Consider the following 6,474-nt stretch of genomic DNA (forward strand, 5'->3'; position numbering starts at 1 on the left):
AGGGTTTGGGGTTCTCTGTAGCGTATGGCCAGCTTCATGCCCAAGAGAGGGGGCTATCTGTAGTGTATGGCCAGCTTCATACCCAGGAGATGGGGTTCTCTGTAGTGTATGGCCAGCTTCATCCCCAGGAGATGGGGTTCTCTGTAGCGTATGGCCAGCTTCATGCTCAGGAGATGGGGCTCTCTGTAGTGTATGGCCAGCTTCATGCCCAGGAGATGGGGTTCTCTGTAGCGTATGGCCAGCTTCATGCCTAGATGGGGCTCTCTGTAGTGTATGGCCAGCTTCATGCCCAGGAGATGGGGCTCTCTTTAGTGTATGGCCAGCTTCATGCCCAGATGGAGTTCTCTATAGTGTATGGCCAGCTTCATGCCCAGGAGATAGGGCTCTCCGTAGTGTATGGCCAGCTTCATGCCCAGGAGATGGGGCTCTCTGTAGTGTATGACCAGCTTCATGCCCAGGAGATGGGGCTCTCTGTAGTGTATGACCAGCTTCATGCCCAGGAGATGGGGCTCTCTGTAGTGTATGGCCAGCTTCATGCCCAGGAGATGGGGCTCTCTGTAGTGTATGACCAGCTTCATGCCCAGGAGATGGGGCTCTCTGCAGTGTATGGCCAGCTTCATCCCCAGGAGATGGGGTTCTCTGTAGCGTATGGCCAGCTTCATGCTCAGGAGATGGGGCTCTCTGTAGTGTATGGCCAGCTTCATGCCCAGGAGAGGGGGTTCTCTGTAGTGTATGGCCAGCTTCATGCCCAGATGTCGTTCTCTATAGTGTATGGCCAGCTTCATGCCCAGGAGATAGGGCTCTCCGTAGTGTATGGCCAGCTTCATGCCCAGGAGATGGGGCTCTCTGTAGTGTATGACCAGCTTCATGCCCAGGAGATGGGGCTCTCTGTAGTGTATGACCAGCTTCATGCCCAGGAGATAGGGCTCTCTGTAGTGTATGGCCAGCTTCATGCCCAGGAGATGGGGCTCTCTGTAGTGTATGACCAGCTTCATGCCCAGGAGATGGGGCTCTCTGCAGTGTATGGCCAGCTTCATCCCCAGGAGATGGGGTTCTCTGTAGCGTATGGCCAGCTTCATGCTCAGGAGATGGGGCTCTCTGTAGTGTATGGCCAGCTTCATGCCCAGGAGATGGGGTTCTCTGTAGCGTATGGCCAGCTTCATGCCCAGATGGGGTTCTCTGTAGTGTATGGCCAGCTTCATGCCCAGGAGATGGGGCTCTCTTTAGTGTATGGCCAGCTTCATGCCCAGATGGAGTTCTCTATAGTGTATGGCCAGCTTCATGCCCAGGAGATAGGGCTCTCCGTAGTGTATGGCCAGCTTCATGCCCAGGAGATGGGTCTCTCTGTAGTGTATGACCAGCTTCATGCCCAGGAGATGGGGCTCTCTGTAGTGTATGGCCAGCTTCATGCCCAGGAAATAGGGCTCTCTGTAGTGTATGGCCAGCTTCATGCCCAGGAGATGGGGCTCTCTGTAGTGTATGACCAGCTTCATGCCCAGGAGATGGGGTTCTCTGTAGCGTATGGCCAGCTTCATGCCCAGATGGGGTTCTCTGTAGTGTATGGCCAGCTTCATGCCCAGGAGATGGGGCTCTCTTTACTGTATGGCCAGCTTCATGCCCAGTTGGAGTTCTCTATAGTGTATGGCCAGCTTCATGCCCAGGAGATGGGGCTCTCTGTAGTGTATGGCCAGCTTCATGCCCAGGAGATAGGGCTCTCTGTAGTGTATGGCCAGCTTCATGCCCAGGAGATGGGGCTCTCTGTAGTGTATGACCAGCTTCATGCCCAGGAGATGGGGTTCTCTGTAGCGTATGGCCAGCTTCATGCCCAGATGGGGTTCTCTGTAGTGTATTGCCAGCTTCATGCCCAGGAGATGGGGCTCTCTGTAGTGTATGACCAGCTTCATGCCCAGGAGATGGGGCTCTCTGCAGTGTATGGCCAGCTTCATGCCCAGGAGATGGGGCTCTCTGTAGTGTATGACCAGCTTCATGCCCAGGAGATGGGGCTCTCTGCAGTGTATGGCCAGCTTCATGCCCAGATGGGGTTCTCTGTAGTGTATGGCCAGCTTCATGCCCAGGAGATGGGGTTCTCTGTAGCGTATGGCCAGCTTCATGCCCAGATGGGGTTCTCTGTAGTGTATGGCCAGCTTCATGCCCAGGAGATGGGGCTCTCTGTAGTGTATGACCAGCTTCATCCCCAGGAGATGGGGTTCTCTGTAGCGTATGGCCAGCTTCATGCTCAGGAGATGGGGCTCTCTGTAGTGTATGGCCAGCTTCATGCCCAGGAGATGGGGTTCTCTGTAGCTTATGGCCAGCTTCATGCCTAGATGGGGTTCTCTGTAGTGTATGGCCAGCTTCATGCCCAGATGTCGTTCTCTATAGTGTATGGCCAGCTTCATGCCCAGGAGATAGGGCTCTCCGTAGTGTATGACCAGCTTCATGCCCAGGAGATGGGGCTCTCTGTAGTGTATGACCAGCTTCATGCCCAGGAGATGGGGCTCTCTGTAGTGTATGACCAGCTTCATGCCCAGGAGATGGGGCTCTCTGCAGTGTATGGCCAGCTTCATGCCCAGGAGATGGGGCTCTCTGTAGTGTATGACCAGCTTCATGCCCAGGAGATGGGGCTCTCTGCAGTGTATGGCCAGCTTCATCCCCAGGAGATGGGGTTCTCTGTAGCGTATGGCCAGCTTCATGCTCAGGAGATGGGGCTCTCTGTAGTGTATGGCCAGCTTCATGCCCAGGAGATGGGGTTCTCTGTAGCTTATGGCCAGCTTCATGCCTAGATGGGGTTCTCTGTAGTGTATGGCCAGCTTCATGCCCAGATGTCGTTCTCTATAGTGTATGGCCAGCTTCATGCCCAGGAGATAGGGCTCTCCGTAGTGTATGACCAGCTTCATGCCCAGGAGATGGGGCTCTCTGTAGTGTATGACCAGCTTCATGCCCAGGAGATGGGGCTCTCTGTAGTGTATGACCAGCTTCATGCCCAGGAGATGGGGCTCTCTGCAGTGTATGGCCAGCTTCATGCCCAGGAGATTGGGCTCTCTGTAGTGTATGACCAGCTTCATGCCCAGGAGATGGGGCTCTCTGCAGTGTATGGCCAGCTTCATGCCCAGATGGGGTTCTCTGTAGTGTATGACCAGCTTCATGCCCAGGAGATGGGGCTCTCTGCAGTGTATGGCCAGCTTCATGCCCAGGAGATAGGGTTCTCTGTAGTGTATGGCCAGCTTCATGCCCAGGAGATGGGGCTCTCTGTAGTGTATAACCAGCTTCATGCCCAGGAGTTGGGGTTCTCTGTAGCGTATGGCCAGCTTCATGCCCAGATGGGGTTCTCTGTAGTGTATGGCCAGCTTCATGCCCAGGAGATGGGGCTCTCTGTAGTGTATGACCAGCTTCATGCCCAGGAGATGGGGCTCTCTGCAGTGTATGGCCAGCTTCATGCCCAGGAGATGGGGCTCTCTGTAGTGTATGACCAGCTTCATGCCCAGGAGATGGGGCTCTCTGCAGTGTATGGCCAGCTTCATGCCCAGATGGGGTTCTCTGTAGTGTATGGCCAGCTTCATGCCCAGGAGATGGGGTTCTCTGTAGCGTATGGCCAGCTTCATGCCCAGATGGGGTTCTCTGTAGTGTATGGCCAGCTTCATGCCCAGGAGATGGGGCTCTCTGTAGTGTATGACCAGCTTCATGCCCAGGAGATGGGGCTCTCTGTAGTGTATGACCAGCTTCATGCCCAGGAGATGGGGCTCTCTGTAGTGTATGGCCAGCTTCATGCCCAGGAGATGGGGCTCTCTGTAGTGTATGACCAGCTTCATGCCCAGGAGATGGGGCTCTCTGCAGTGTATGGCCAGCTTCATCCCCAGGAGATGGGGTTCTCTGTAGCGTATGGCCAGCTTCATGCTCAGGAGATGGGGCTCTCTGTAGTGTATGGCCAGCTTCATGCCCAGGAGATGGGGTTCTCTGTAGCTTATGGCCAGCTTCATGCCTAGATGGGGTTCTCTGTAGTGTATGGCCAGCTTCATGCCCAGATGTCATTCTCTATAGTGTATGGCCAGCTTCATGCCCAGGAGATAGGGCTCTCCGTAGTGTATGACCAGCTTCATGCCCAGGAGATGGGGCTCTCTGTAGTGTATGACCAGCTTCATGCCCAGGAGATGGGGCTCTCTGTAGTGTATGACCAGCTTCATGCCCAGGAGATGGGGCTCTCTGCAGTGTATGGCCAGCTTCATGCCCAGGAGATGGGGCTCTCTGTAGTGTATGACCAGCTTCATGCCCAGGAGATGGGGCTCTCTGCAGTGTATGGCCAGCTTCATGCCCAGATGGGGTTCTCTGTAGTGTATGGCCAGCTTCATGCCCAGGAGATGGGGTTCTCTGCAGTGTATGGCCAGCTTCATGCCCAGATGGGGTTCTCTGTAGTGTATGACCAGCTTCATGCCCAGGAGATGGGGCTCTCTGTAGTGTATGACCAGCTTCATGCCCAGGAGATGGGGCTCTCTGTAGTGTATGGCCAGCTTCATGCCCAGGAGATGGGGCTCTCTGTAGTGTATGACCAGCTTCATGCCCAGGAGATGGGGCTCTCTGCAGTGTATGGCCAGCTTCATCCCCAGGAGATGGGGTTCTCTGTAGCGTATGGCCAGCTTCATGCTCAGGAGATGGGGCTCTCTGTAGTGTATGGCCAGCTTCATGCCCAGGAGATGGGGTTCTCTGTAGCTTATGGCCAGCTTCATGCCTAGATGGGGTTCTCTGTAGTGTATGGCCAGCTTCATGCCCAGATGTCGTTCTCTATAGTGTATGGCCAGCTTCATGCCCAGGAGATAGGGCTCTCCGTAGTGTATGACCAGCTTCATGCCCAGGAGATGGGGCTCTCTGTAGTGTATGACCAGCTTCATGCCCAGGAGATGGGGCTCTCTGTAGTGTATGACCAGCTTCATGCCCAGGAGATGGGGCTCTCTGCAGTGTATGGCCAGCTTCATGCCCAGGAGATGGGGCTCTCTGTAGTGTATGACCAGCTTCATGCCCAGGAGATGGGGCTCTCTGCAGTGTATGGCCAGCTTCATGCCCAGATGGGGTTCTCTGTAGTGTATGGCCAGCTTCATGCCCAGGAGATGGGGTTCTCTGCAGTGTATGGCCAGCTTCATGCCCAGATGGGGTTCTCTGTAGTGTATGACCAGCTTCATGCCCAGGAGATGGGGCTCTCTGTAGTGTATGACCAGCTTCATGCCCAGGAGATGGGGCTCTCTGTAGTGTATGGCCAGCTTCATGCCCAGGAGATGTGGCTCTCTGTAGTGTATGACCAGCTTCATGCCCAGGAGATGGGGCTCTCTGCAGTGTATGGCCAGCTTCATCCCCAGGAGATGGGGTTCTCTGTAGCGTATGGCCAGCTTCATGCTCAGGAGATGGGGCTCTCTGTAGTGTATGGCCAGCTTCATGCCCAGGAGATGGGGTTCTCTGTAGCTTATGGCCAGCTTCATGCCTAGATGGGGTTCTCTGTAGTGTATGGCCAGCTTCATGCCCAGATGTCGTTCTCTATAGTGTATGGCCAGCTTCATGCCCAGGAGATAGGGCTCTCCGTAGTGTATGACCAGCTTCATGCCCAGGAGATGGGGCTCTCTGTAGTGTATGACCAGCTTCATGCCCAGGAGATGGGGCTCTCTGTAGTGTATGACCAGCTTCATGCCCAGGAGATGGGGCTCTCTGCAGTGTATGGCCAGCTTCATGCCCAGGAGATGGGGCTCTCTGTAGTGTATGACCAGCTTCATGCCCAGGAGATGGGGCTCTCTGCAGTGTATGGCCAGCTTCATGCCCAGATGGGGTTCTCTGTAGTGTATGGCCAGCTTCATGCCCAGGAGATGGGGCTCTCTGCAGTGTATGGCCAGCTTCATGCCCAGATGGGGCTCTCTCTCTCTTCCTCTTACCTGGAATGTGAGCACACATTTTTCTGTGCACATTAAGTCAAAACAAATTACCTATATTATCTTTACTGCAATTGGAGATAAAAGTACCAGCAACCAAGCAGTGTACAGCAGAGAATCTAGAAATAAACAAAAACTATTGTGCAGATTAAACCTTCTCCGCTCTGACAAAAGACTATTTAAGGCTGCAAACTGAGCACAAGCCGATTATTTATTTAGAGGCCCCCAGCAATCATTGCACCATGGTGAACGGTAAGCAGAGAGCTCCCTCTAGTGTCATTTATCATATCTGCAACTGATAGAAATAGGGGACAATTTAAACCATTTGTAATAATTTATAGGGTTCCAAAAAATCTAATTGTGTAACAGGGCTGTATGACTCCTCGTGTTGCAGCACTTCGGGTGACGGCTCTATAATGCCTGCTCGCATTATTTACTGAAGTGTAATTTAATGTGTATTTCACAAACCCTGCAATTTAGCAAGCCCCCCACATATACCTGCTGGGCACACCCTATACTTACTGCCTGTACACCCCATATACCCAGTGCTGGGCACACCCTATACTTACTG

The sequence above is a fragment of the Taudactylus pleione genome, unplaced genomic scaffold (assembly GCF_031769625.1).
Source record: "Taudactylus pleione unplaced genomic scaffold, aTauple2 ptg001078l, whole genome shotgun sequence".
Classification (NCBI taxonomy): domain Eukaryota; kingdom Metazoa; phylum Chordata; class Amphibia; order Anura; family Myobatrachidae; genus Taudactylus; species Taudactylus pleione.